The sequence below is a fragment of the Pinus tabuliformis genome, chromosome 2_2 (assembly GCF_031772625.1).
Source record: "Pinus tabuliformis cultivar Carrire ecotype Pingquan chromosome 2_2, CPIR1, whole genome shotgun sequence".
NCBI classification, from domain to species: domain Eukaryota; kingdom Viridiplantae; phylum Streptophyta; class Pinopsida; order Pinales; family Pinaceae; genus Pinus; species Pinus tabuliformis.
The window spans coordinates 1,047,428,342-1,047,441,247 of record NC_142300.1 but is presented as its reverse complement, the minus strand read 5'-3'; positions in this window follow the sequence as shown (position 1 = coordinate 1,047,441,247).

Sequence of the window (12,906 nt, the reverse complement as noted above, 5' to 3'; positions counted from 1 at the left end):
GAAACCTGTCCATGAATCTATTGATCTCTGTCTGCATATCCTGGCTTCTCCTCTCTAATGTTTGAATCAGGGTTCTTAAGGTCAGGACCCTTTTGACTACTGAGATGGTCTCAGTTCTGTTGGTAATGCCCATGGTGGTCAGCTGAGAACTTGTTCTGTGATTTAGCACATTGATCATTCTGTTGGCAGCATCAGGCATATTGCCAAGAGATGCCCTTGCTCTTTGGATTTCCCTATGTGCTTTTGCAATGAGCTCTGACTGCTCATGTATGGTCTCAATGTAGTGCCACTGGTCAGTGATGGACTGGCCAATATTGGCCCATAGGACTGCCTTGAGCTCAGCTGTTACTTTATCAAGTGTGAGCTCTTTTTCCAGCTCATTTATCCTCTTTTTGAGAGCCTTTGTCTCTCTTTCTTTTTCAGCTACAGTCTGCTTGGATTTATCATATTTTTCATTTATTTTAGCCAAAGTCTCTTTGGCTTGATTCAGCTCTGACATTTGAGCTTCCAGGACCTGAATCTCATTCTTAAGTTTCTGCATATCCAGACTTTGAGCCTGCTCTGTTGTTGGTGCAGCTGCTGATGTAGATGGTGCTGTTGGTTCTGTCTGCTGAATGGGAGGGGTAGTGGTCTTAGGAGCTTCTTCCAGATTGATTATTCCTGGAGGAGGCTAAGATGTTTGCCCTCCTTCCTTTTGCTATAATGATGCTTGTAATGCTGCCTGTGCAGCCTCTGACTCTCCCAACTTTTCTTGAGTCTGGATCAATTGTTTGTATAGAGACACCAGCAAAGCTGTGGCCTCTTGATCATGTCTCTGCTGGGCAAATTCATCTGTTTGAGGGTGAATAGTTGCTGGGATTTTAATCTTTTTCCTCAAAGATGCCATGTCTGCATCCCTTAATTTCAATATTTCTTGTATGCCCTTGATGTCCTTAGGGTCATGCCCAATCTCTATGATTATATCTTCTAGGGCCCGGATCCTGTTGTCCTTTGCTTGAGAGGAGGCCCTCTCCAACTCCAGCTGGGCAGCTGTATTGTTTAGGCTATTTTCTAGCCTGTAATTATCCAAGGTCTTGTCTGCCAAGGAAGCATACACCATCTCACCCGTTTGTTTGTGCAATTCTATTTTGTCCATTGGGTGGATGTCTTTGGAAAGGACCTCAAGATTGGTCCTCAAGTAGTCTGAAGGAGACTGTGGCTGCAATGTAGTTGGCATAAAGTGACTCATGATCATCTTGCCTTCTTGAACATCATATGCAGACATGAGTCTTTGTTGATTAGTGGGAGCCATTTTCAATAAATGATTGTATAGCTGTATTTTTATGGGCTCATTCCTCTTTTTAATGTCAATGAACTGCTGTTTGATGCCCAGTTCACCTTCTCTCTGCTGGCTTGAGGAGCTAACTTCTCCTCCCACTGTCCTCTCTTGTTCCTGCTGGAAGGAACTTGCAGATGCCTCCATACTAGGTGGGCCCATGCCCAATGACTGTCCTATTGGCATTTCCTCCTCTGAAAGAGGATTCATTCTATGCCTCTTCTCCCCATGACTTATTGATGTTGTCATGGGAGTTTCTCTGTCCCTCTTTCTGCTTATGTCCTCCTTTTGTGGAGTTTGGAGGACTGAAGCTTCAACTGTTGTCTCTTGCCTAGGAGGCACCATTTGTGGTGTCTGCTGTTCAGTAACAATTGGGGCCTCAGCTGCCTTTTCCTGCTGCAATGGCTGCTCTTTCTCTTGCTGCCCCTCTTGTGGCTGTTGTACCTATTGTTGTTGCTGCTGTACCTCCTCATGAGGTGGCTGTTCTGGTTCCATCTCCTTCTCCTTGCCTTTGGCAGAGGTTTGCTCAGTAACTTTGGCTGCTTGCTGATTTGCTGTGGAGGAAGATGCAGCTGTTCCCACTTGAGTGCTTGGAAGGGTGAACACCTGTGCAGAAAGCTCTAGATCAGCCATCTTTAAGAGATTTCTTCGTGCTCTTTCATTTAGTTCTTCTTGTGTGATTGGTTCCTCTAAGGTGCCTCTCTTCCATTTTATTTGGTTTGCATATTTTTCTATATGTGGCAACCTCACATGGTCATAGCTGGACAGCCTATACTTGACCCTTCTCATAGTTACAAAGTGGTTGGGGTCATAAGGTTTCCAGAGGAAACTGGTTTTCAAGCCAAGGCCTTCTAGCATTCTATCTGCTTCTACCCAGCCTTCCTCCCTTTTGTTATAGAGAAAGTGGCCCAATTGGTTTCTTACCTTCAGCTGTGCTTTCTTGCCTTTGCCTGAGAAGTTCTTCACATCAGCATTTCCAAATTGCCTGAAGTATTCAAGGGAAAACAGCCTCATAGGCACATATCTGGGCAGTCTGTATGGGGGTAACTCACAGCCATATATCCTAATAACTGTGTGATGTTGGTAAAAATACCAATCCCCAATGCTGTATGCTTTTGACAAGTGAAGGAGTCTCTGCATCTCATCGGTTAATCTTGGAGGAGGTGAGCTCAGAAGCAGAGACATGGCTGGATGGATAAAGAGATCTATGAACTCACAGTAAGTGTATGGAGAATTGGATCTGCAGTGAAAAGCAGAGGTCCAATACACTACTGACCTTGGATTTCCCTGTGCATCCACTCTTTTCATAGGAAAAGAGAATTTCTCATGTTGATAGAATAGAATCAAGTGGTAGATGTAGGAGGTGTATCTGAACATCCTCTCCCTTGCCAGGTTCATCAGCTGCTCATGAATTTTGTCTGAAATGTAAGTGGCATAGTCATAGCAGATTGGAGTTTTGCCAGGGGAAAACATGAGCATCATCACCAGCACAGTTTCATCCATATACTCAATTGAGTTATACCCTAGAATGGGGCTGATCATATCAGCAAGGTCCCTGCCCAATTGGTTTAGGTAAACATGAGCAATGGGAGGGTACATCACAGTGTCAGAATCAATGTATAACTGATTAAATTTGGTGATCTCAGCATCTTTCAGTTGGGCTCCCTGCTGTATTAGATCAACCAGTGATAGAGGAACCAATTTCTTCTCTATTTTGAACTGCAGCATCTCTCTGATGGCCTCAGGTGTAATATAGAAAACAACTGCACCTGAAGGGTCAAGCACAGCCCTTTGGGTGGCATCATAATTTTCAGCACACAGGTGAATTAGGTCAGGAAATTGATTGACCTGAGGGAGTTTAAAGATTGGGAGGAAGGAATCCCAAATGCCCAGTATGTCTGTTCCAGCCTCATGCTGGTTTTTTAGTTCATTTAGCAGGTGGATGTGGAACTTGCTGCGCATTAGTGTTTCCTCTGAAATTTGATAATCCAAATCTGCTAATGCCTTCCACTCCAATTCTCTCTGGGGGGCATTTAAAGGGGCAATATTGAGGGCTATAGGATCTACTGGTGGATCCATGGTTTCTTTTAGGATTCTGTTGGTATGTTAACTTGTGCTGCTGTGCAGAGCAACAAAAGAGTGTTTCTTGAAGGGAGAGGTGATTAATTGATGAACAGAGGAAAAGAGGGTCAATTTGCAGCAACTGAAATACTGCTTTAAACGTGAATAGGGCAACTGTCTGTCCTTAATGTCTTTCTCTCAGCCCGAGGGTGTAATTCGGATTACCAGTTCGCGACTGCGCAAACAGAGTGCATTTTTTTATGGATTCTTTGGAAAATGAGGCTTAGCTGGTGAATTTCGTCGTTCTAGGTGTAGATGGAGAGCAAGCACAGTGGGATTACCGGTGAATTATATGTTTTTTCACAGTTTTAAGCTTCCTTGGCAATTTACAGACAAAACCAGGTGGAGGAAGGATTCTCAAGGATAAATACCTGGTTTTCAGAGAGCAATGGACAGGAATGCAGGTGGAAATGGTGCGCCGGCGGTCTCCAGGTCGAGTTCTGCAGGTTGGTGCGCGGTTGGACGTGAAAAATGCATGCAGGTGCAACAGTCATTTTTTGTAAAAAAGTGCAAAAAACGCGAAATTTTGGCTATAATATTGATTTTTGGAAATTTGGCGCATTTTTTGGATGACGTCAGCATGACGTCATAGGTGGGGTCAGGGCCGGATGACGTCAGCATGACGTCATCGGGTGACGTGGCAGCATATGAGAGGTCCACGGGGATGATGCGGTGGCAGACAGGTGGAGCAATGGCGAGCGGGGCATACCGACGCGGCGCTGACGTGGTGATGATGCTGGCAGTGACATTTGCAGGACGGGTTGGCGGAAACCGGAAACCGCAGGTAGTATTATATCGCACCGCCTTCCATACGGAAGCGGTAATGTCATAGGTACCTCCGATACAACATGGGGGTGATGCGTGGCCGAGGCTTGAAGTCACCCTCTGACAGATATCGGACGGTATCATTCGGACGTTGGGGCCGGTCTAATATCCATGTGGGCCGTCGGATCAAAGGCAGCGGATCAGACGGTTGACGGATCGCTGAAGTGGCCGGACGATACGGACGTGGGCTGGATTAAAATAATATTAGTTTTTGGGATGTGCGCCTGGCGGAAAACTTTGGAATGTGGCGGATTACATGGTTTTTCAATGTATTTTTGTAGAAATGCGAATAGCGCCCGAACTTTGGGTAATATGAAAAAATTGGGTTTTTCATATGTTTTTTGCGAAAATGCGCATGGCGCTAAGACTTTGGGTAAATGGAGAAAGTGGGTTTTTACGCGTATTTTGCAAATGAAGCGGGTTAGGGGGAACAAAATGGGTTTTATAAGGTTTTTGGCATGTGAAGGGGTTAAAGGGCATGGATAGCTTCTGAAAGGGGGAAAAAGTGGTAAGGCTTAGGGTTCTTAAGCTGGCCTGATACCAATTCAATCCCTGACTGTGAACATATGGCTATAATGCCAAGGGGGGGGTATTTATAAAACGTTTGGGGTTTATACACCATAGTGTTATAATAGTAGGGAAAAGGTGAATAGGGGATTTAGATAAATAGAAGTTAGGGGTTAATATGGGGGGAAAATGTAAATGAGGAGTGATATCGCTAAGTTTAATTGAAAATCACTTAGCTTAGGGAGTAGATCAAAATGAAAAGAATTTTAGACATAAAATGTGGTTTCCAAAGGAATAAGAACCACCATAAAACCTCAAATTCTCCCATGAGTCTCAACTGATGGAGGGATGTTAGTAATGAAAGTAAAAGGGGATAATGGGAAATTAGACATGCTCCTTTGCTTTGCTGCAATATGATGGAGAAGAGGACCTTCTCAATCCACTGATGTTCCTTTGCAAACAGGTTATCATACGTTTAATTTAAAAGGAATAACACTTCTGCAACCCCATCTACCTACCCATCTATTTGGCTAGCATTTTGATTTCTTCATGGAGGGTGCACTTAGACTTGCAGACCCTTTGTGTGCCTTTTCTTTTCCTTTGGCTTTTTCTTTTGATTTCCTATCTAGTACTGCCCTTATTTCTTCCAAGGCCCCAGATTAAGCAGTTGGGAACCTTAATTCTCTACCTAACTATTTTTCTGCCAAGATTAAACAGTTTGGACAGACTTCTTTCTCTATTCTACAACAGAAAATTGAAACATGGCATGATCCAGATTAGGCTGTTGGACCATCCATCAAAATTTGAGTAAACATGAAACTATGTACACACCTTGTTTTCTTGGAAATATGGGATCTTTGTACCATCAAAGCAGAGCATATTTGGCTTTTGGATTTGCCAATCATGAAATATGAAACCTATTGGTATAGGTATCCAACACCCTCCACCATTGTCCCTTCTTAGACGAAGCTAAAAGAGTCTTGGATAACCGTCCTGCATCACTGCAGTGACTTCCTCCTGGATACAAGAAACTCTTGTTGAGTCCATCACTAGTTGAAAATCCAACTGATACACCTTTGTTGTCAATCAAAGCACTTCTCATTGAAGATAATCCCTCTGAGTCCAGACAGGACCAAAGTCAACAGGTTGAGATGGCAGTCGACCCAATCTTGTCTTCAGAGGGTCCACCTCCAGATGATACTGTCACCAAAGAGAATGAGAATGAGACCATTCAAATTCTTTTCGTAAACACAGACTCCGATGAACATGGGGGCAATCTGCCCATTCCTTTACCACAGGAAGGAAGTTTGTCAGAGATTTACCCGGCCATTTATTTGGTCCCTCCTCCAAGTAACCTAGTCGTTTCCTTCGATTGGAATCTACTAGGAAAACCTCGCCTACCATCTAATGTCCCATTCTGAATCATAGTACAAGCTTACAAAATGATCATGGTTGGTACTATTATAGATGAAGGGGCTTCTATGAGTATCCTTTCCTCAATTGCTTGGAAAGCACTTGGTTCACCATCGCTTCTGCCTGAGATTCGAAATGTAACAAGATTTAACAAAGGAACCAGTTGACCATTAGGAATCCTTCCAAATTTGCCGATAACTTTGAGAAGGAAAATTGTTCATTTAAACGTGATGGTAGTCCAAGGACCTTTAGATTACAATCTACTCCTTGGGCGTGACTACATTTATAGCATGGGAGCTATTGTTTCCTCACTCTTTCGAGTGATGTTTTTTCCGCTTGAAGGCAGAGTGGTCCAACTCGTAGACTGGCTTTCATTCCCCGGTTCACACACAACTACTGGTCAACTTCCATCCCTAATTGGTCTTTTTTCTCAAGGAATGTCTCATCAATCTCCAGTCTGCCCACCTGATGAGCGCGAGTGATTCGGTGATCGTGACTGAAACCCAGGGGGCATGCACCATGGTCTGCTTCGGCGGGAAAACTTTAGGTATAGGGTAGGTTTTTGTGGAGGATATATGACTAGTCTGACACACCCGTCCATTTAGGAAAATTGGATTAGACTGGAATAAGATTCCCTTGTCAAAGTTATGTGAGTGGATGCGTCCCACCCTTCACCTTTGTCTATTTCGATGGACAGAGCCAAGGAAGTGTTTTGTATGCAAATGCGGATGGAGCAATCTTACAAATGCGAGAACTTTCATATGGTAACCTGAAAACACTACTTTTCTTTATACCTGGGGGCATGTAAACCTTTTGTATACAAGTGAAAAGTGACCAGCATAACTCTAACCCCGTAGTTTTTACTAACTTCAACTACTTAAGTTAGGTGATTGGTCTGATCAACCATTCACCTTTGCAAGGGCCAAATGGCACCGACAAAGTAAAGGAAGATTTTTCCTACCTAACCCTAGTAGTTAATTAACCCTTAGGACAATAGTTGGTCATTCCTAGCTTGTATACAAAAGGCTTCGGAGCAAAGTTTCGAATGGGGCAAGCTCCCTAAAAGATGAACCTATCGATGAGACATCCTTATTATACGACTTGCACGAGCAGTTTTATGCGAAATTCAAGATCTTTAAAGAATAAACCTAGCAGTGAGCATATGTTCCACCAGAGTTTAATCTCATTAAAAAATGAACCCACCTTCGGTAAATAACCATTGCAATCACAAAATTATCAGCTTTTGAACCTTGGTTGTGTTCTTACCATCACCTCCACTATTTTTTAGCCAATCATATGCTTCCATTTGATTATTTACCCCTTTTGAGGAACAACATCGACGAGTGATTCTATTAGCCACATTCTTTACACTGCCATGATTGAAAAGTTCCAAACCTTACCTGAAACTAGCTGCTATCTGAAAACATCACTCGTTTCCCAGAAAATGAGTCTCCTTTACACTCTTTTCATCTGACTCGTAAAATATGAAAAGATTGCCAAGAAATTGGCCTCTCCAGCTCGTTAAAGTGATTGGAAGTGCCATCCCTCCTCTAGATTTTAATCTTTTTGGACTTGAGAGACTATTACACAAAAATATCGAGCGTTTGTCTTGTTCGGCTCGTTAAAACTATCAAAAAGTCATCCATTTCGTATTGTTTTATACTTTTTCGGACTTAAGGGATTCTATTACGAAAAAGGAATACTGGAGTTTCCTTTCCGTCTCTTTTTAGACTCTCTAAACTTGAAAAGGAACGAGTTATCTTTGTTGTTAAACTCATTAAAACAATAGTGACAAACTTGTCCATGTAGACAAGAGCGAGTTTCACTGTCGCTAGGCTTGTTAAAACATAGCGACGGGATTGCCCGAAGGGAAAATTATATAAAAAGCATATGTTATCCTCCTCAGGCTTGACAAAAATAAAGAGGTACTGGTCAAAAATTACTGGGGAAAAATTGGGAAGAAAACTTGAAGAAACTTTATTGGTAGCAGGTCACTCTTGAACATGACACTTTCACTCCATCACCATGATCGAGTTGGGTTGGGTTATTCCATTCACCGGTCATATCACCATTGGTCCTCCGTACCATCCATTTTTGGTGTTAACGCTACCAATCCATTTCAGTGTTGCTGGTATGTTCAATAGAAGTCACTCAGAGCATTCACCAACCCAGCTTATGTCTCATCCGTTGCAATACTTTCACGCTTCATTTTTTCATGACCGCCACCCTGAACCTTGTATCATCAGATCATTTTCACCTCCACAAAATCATTTTCTCTGTTTCGTGTCGTAGATGTGGGATTCATTAAAGCCCTCCTACGATGGGTCACTTCTTGTCGACATTAGCTCATCATCCAAGAAGTCGACCTAGGAACAACTCTTTCAGTACTTTGAAGCTTGCATGCCTCAATAGCAAGTTTCTCACTTCCAGCAAGAGGTTTATATTAATGGCCTTCGATCGAAATATTTTGCGTGGTGTTCGACATCAACTCATGTATTCACACCGCGTGAACTGTGCTGCAGTACCTTGAGGGCCATTATCATTATCGGTGATTCCTCTCGTGCCTATTAACAACTTACATCATTGTCTGGTAATCAGGCGATGTATTTCCACGTTCAACACCAGAGCATCTTTTCACATGGATTGACTTGTACTTCGGGCGAAGATTGAATGAGTTTGAAGACCCCAGATCTAGTTTCATCCATCTGGGCTGCGATATATTCAGGAAAATAAAGATATCGAATGTACATCATAGCTGCACAGATAATCATCTGAGCTAAGGGATGATGGCTCTACCAGAATCATCAGTCTGCCACACAGACGGTTGTCTATCCTATGTACATGAAAATGAATTTATAAAGCTGAGCATGGGAATGCCCGCCTCAGCTAGATCATGAAAATATATTGAAGATAATGTATTGTATTGTATCTTATTACAGGTCACCTTCTAGTTCGAAAAACCTCGGATCCTCATGATAAAGCATTTCACTCGACATCAGAAGATTTACGACCTCATGCTTTAGGGGGAAACTGTTATAGACATGTTTGGGCACTGCAACCCCAATCACATATGTTCATAAAACCAAGGGCTTCTATGTCCCTAAAAGTGTTGTTTCATACCCTAAAGGAGCAAGGTCAGCTGATTACATCATCTCCCAGAAGTTCTCCATGAAAAACTACTCCAAACTGGTCAAAACTGGACCATATAGACTGCTCAGTGCTAAGGGTGTGATGCATCTCACTTGCCACATGCAAAAAGTGCGATGCATACTAAAAATCCGTTTTGTAGGGTGCGATGAGCGAGAGCAGACAAATGGTAGAGGTAGTTGGCTAGGTGGAAACCCAGAGAATCGTGTAGAAACTGCCCATTTGACACTTGCCTCTCTGAATTCACCCACGGATGAGTAAGAGATCATGAAATATCCAAGTGGAACCAAGAAATATCAGTGAGATGACACTAATCAAAATCCTAGAAGTTGACTCACCCACTTGTAAACATCTATATATAGATCCCTCATTCTAGAGATCCAGAGGCTGGAATTTTGTATTTTGTAGGGAAGTGATGTTGGTTTCTCTGTGCAACATTGTATTGTTGGGTGATATAAGCTTTTCATGAGGTGAAGAGGGCTTTCATGCTGGGAGGATGGCGCTGGGTCAGACCAATGGGTTGTAATCCTCTCTTCTACTACTTCTATCAATAAATCTATTTGACTTTTCCTCCATATGCTTGTGTATCTCTGAATCTTGTATTTGTGTATGCATTTGTATGGTTAATATGCATCTGATCCTATATTGTTTACGGTTATAGATCTCTATGCTTTGATGGTATTATGCTGCTTTGACTCTACAGGTGTTCTTTGAAGTGGGACAAGTGATGAAGTTCTGTCAAAGGGGAAAGGAAACAAGCAAGGAGCGAAGCGAAAGACCGAGGTTGGTACTCTTTGCTTCTTTCTCATCTATCTCTCATAAAGGAAAAAACAAGTGACTTTAGTTTGTTTGTTTCTAAGATAGCTACCCATATTAGTGGGACTAGAAACACTGAATGGACACTAGTTTTCCCGGTAACACCATGATCATTGACATTGACAACAATGTGCATATAAGTGTCATAAGTTGTTGGTGTAGACTTAAAGGAGAATGTTGGTACCTAATAACAATTGAGTGAGTGCATAATAATTACGAAGAGAAGTTTTGAATCATGAGCTTGAAAAACTCAAGATTGATAACTTCCTCAAATATGCTACTAAACCATTTGATAGTGACTCTACAACCATATATTAGTAATAAGCTATGATTAAATGCGAATGATAAGTCAACAACCCACCCATGTTAAAACACATAATTCCTTACATTATTGAATCATAATTTTCATTAAGTCACGTTAGCCTATTTCTCATTAGGTAAAATACAGGGAGAGGGACCGATGTGTATGCCCATACTAGAATATAATATTTGTTTAATGACAATTTAAATATTGAGTTTCACTAACACACGATTCATAAAAATACACGAGATAATTTACAAGTACAATATTAGTTAGTAGATACATAAAATTTTCCATAGAAAAATGGAGCAAACTAAATCCACTTAGGCATGCATTACAATTTATATGAACTTTTGAAAGTTAAAAGAAGTCTTGACCCAACTCTTTGGTACAAAGAACACTTGAAGATCGAATTATCAGAGTGTATAGTTGTATAATTGCATTATTTGTATCATCATACATCTATGGAATGATAAATATCCTGTTAAAGGATTCAATCAGGGCTAAAACTTAAATTGAAAAGAAGAAAATGCTGGTTATTTTTGTGCAAAGATACACCGCTAGAAAATCCTAATGTTGTTGCCATGGGTCAAACAACAAGTACTCCATTCATTCACACACTTCCCTTTTCACCAATTAAACAATTGCCATTTTATTCTGCTTGTGCTATGTCACTAGTAGCCTTCTCATGCAAAAAATATTGAAGAGTCCTTGGCCCTAAAGAAAGGAGAAGAAAATTTTCTTTTGTTGGCAATTCTTGCAGCCTCATATGTTTTTCTATTTCTTCCTGCTAAAACTGCACTATTATATCATATGGGTATCGTGATTGTTTTCTAACACCAACCTTCAAATTCTCTATATGCAGCTTCTGCCATTTGAAGTGAGGAAACTATATCCAGAACATTTTGTAGGCTAGGATTATTGAAGGGAAATTTCAGATTCTCAAAATAGACAAGATATTTTAGGTAGTAGAGAATGTCAAATTAGAAAATGTAGACTTAAAACATTCACTTTTCACTTTTGACACCAACTCAGAAAGTTTTGAACAAGTAACTTCCAATCCAACTAACCCCAGGTTGTATCTTGCAAGAGTTTCCCTTGCTTTCTCTTGAATTTACTGCAAGTAATGTCTTTGTGCTTCCTTATGTAGTTGCAAGTGCCTTTGGGCCTACGCAAAAGTGAGGCACACAATCAATGTGACATTTTAAGTTCAGAATTCTCTATAGCATAGTTGAGTTATGTACAATGAATGGAAGCCAAGAAACGAATTATAGCCCTTACCTCTAGTGGTTTCATGCAACCTTTTATGTACCTCCATCTACATCCACAAGGACCCTATGATATGCGATGTGCTGAGAGAGTAGACAAGAATGATGGGTGAATCTTCCTTCATTAGGACTCCTAGAAAATGAACCATCATTTTTAGAGGATAAAATGGTCTAGGGACCATAAACCGGAGGTAGAGTCTCTAACAGAAATAAACCAAAGCACATAGTCTCCACTCTCCATGGTCCTAACAAAATTGAAAACCCCTTTTTACAAAAACACCATCAAAACTCCATCAAATTCTGATGGTGCTTTTTATACTGAAATTCTCAGTAACCTGGGCATTTGAAGGCCTCCTCCTTGTCTAGAAAGTGACCCATTTATCAACCTAGTTTTATCAAACTTATGCAATCTCACTAGATCTGGACATGGAGTGTACTTGATATTATAGAACTCAAATGTCATGTCCTTTGAAGTCTCTTTGCCCCAAATTGCATAATGTGCTTCAAAATAAGAAATCATCAGAGTTAAAGAATTACAACCCAAATTGTCCTTGATCAATCTAGATTCTTTAAATGGTGGAGAATATGTATTTTAATACCCATTATTGGGCAGCGGATCCCCTGAATAACGGTTTTGGGGCTTAAAGCCCACAATTTTGGGTATTGGTATTATAAAGGCTCCACGAAGTGCGTGGAGCGTGAGCTGTAATGAGTCAAGTCAAAGGGTAGTCTGCCATAAAATATTGTAATCTAATATAGAATGTGTCGGCCTACCCATGGTCCGTGGACCATGAGAATGTATAAATAGAGCGAGACTCTAGGTGTAGAAGGCAATTTTTGGGAAGATATAGATCTGATAAAAAGTGATATGGTTTTCTGAATATAGTATTCGATATGAGTCTATAAGCCTACATTTTGGGTTGTAGTAGGAGATAGAGGCTCCGCAGCTATGTGAACAGAGGCGTAGTAGAGTCTGCAGTTGTGTGCGCAGGGTAGGAAGTGGATTGTAACTGGAAGATACATTAATAAAGATAATTTGGTTTTGGAATATTGCATGTCTGTTTCTATATTCTAGTTTATGCATCTGTTTATGGTTTATGATTGTACACATGTCTGTTTATGTTAAATGGTAACTAAAATTATTGGGCCTAAATTTAATTCAAGATCTATAATAATACTAAGCACAGGAAGGG